Here is a 207-nt window from a genome sequence, read left to right as displayed (position 1 = left end):
TGTAGTGTTTGAATCATTCATAAATAACGGCAATTTTTGGTTAAATTGGAAACATACCATTTTTTGACATCTTTAAATATACAGAATTCTCTGCAGAAATATATGTTTCTCTAATAATAGGAATAAGGCATGGCAGCTAGGTCAAAATGCCAAGTGAAATTCAATGTATTTATTAAATGAAAAGCCAGTTATATTCTGTCTCTTGAT

This window comes from Pteropus vampyrus, unplaced genomic scaffold (assembly GCF_000151845.1).
Source record: "Pteropus vampyrus isolate Shadow unplaced genomic scaffold, Pvam_2.0 Scaffold27, whole genome shotgun sequence".
In the NCBI taxonomy this organism is placed as follows: Eukaryota; Metazoa; Chordata; class Mammalia; order Chiroptera; family Pteropodidae; genus Pteropus; species Pteropus vampyrus.
The sequence above is the reverse complement of the archived record's forward strand: the minus strand, read 5'-3'. Positions refer to the sequence as shown.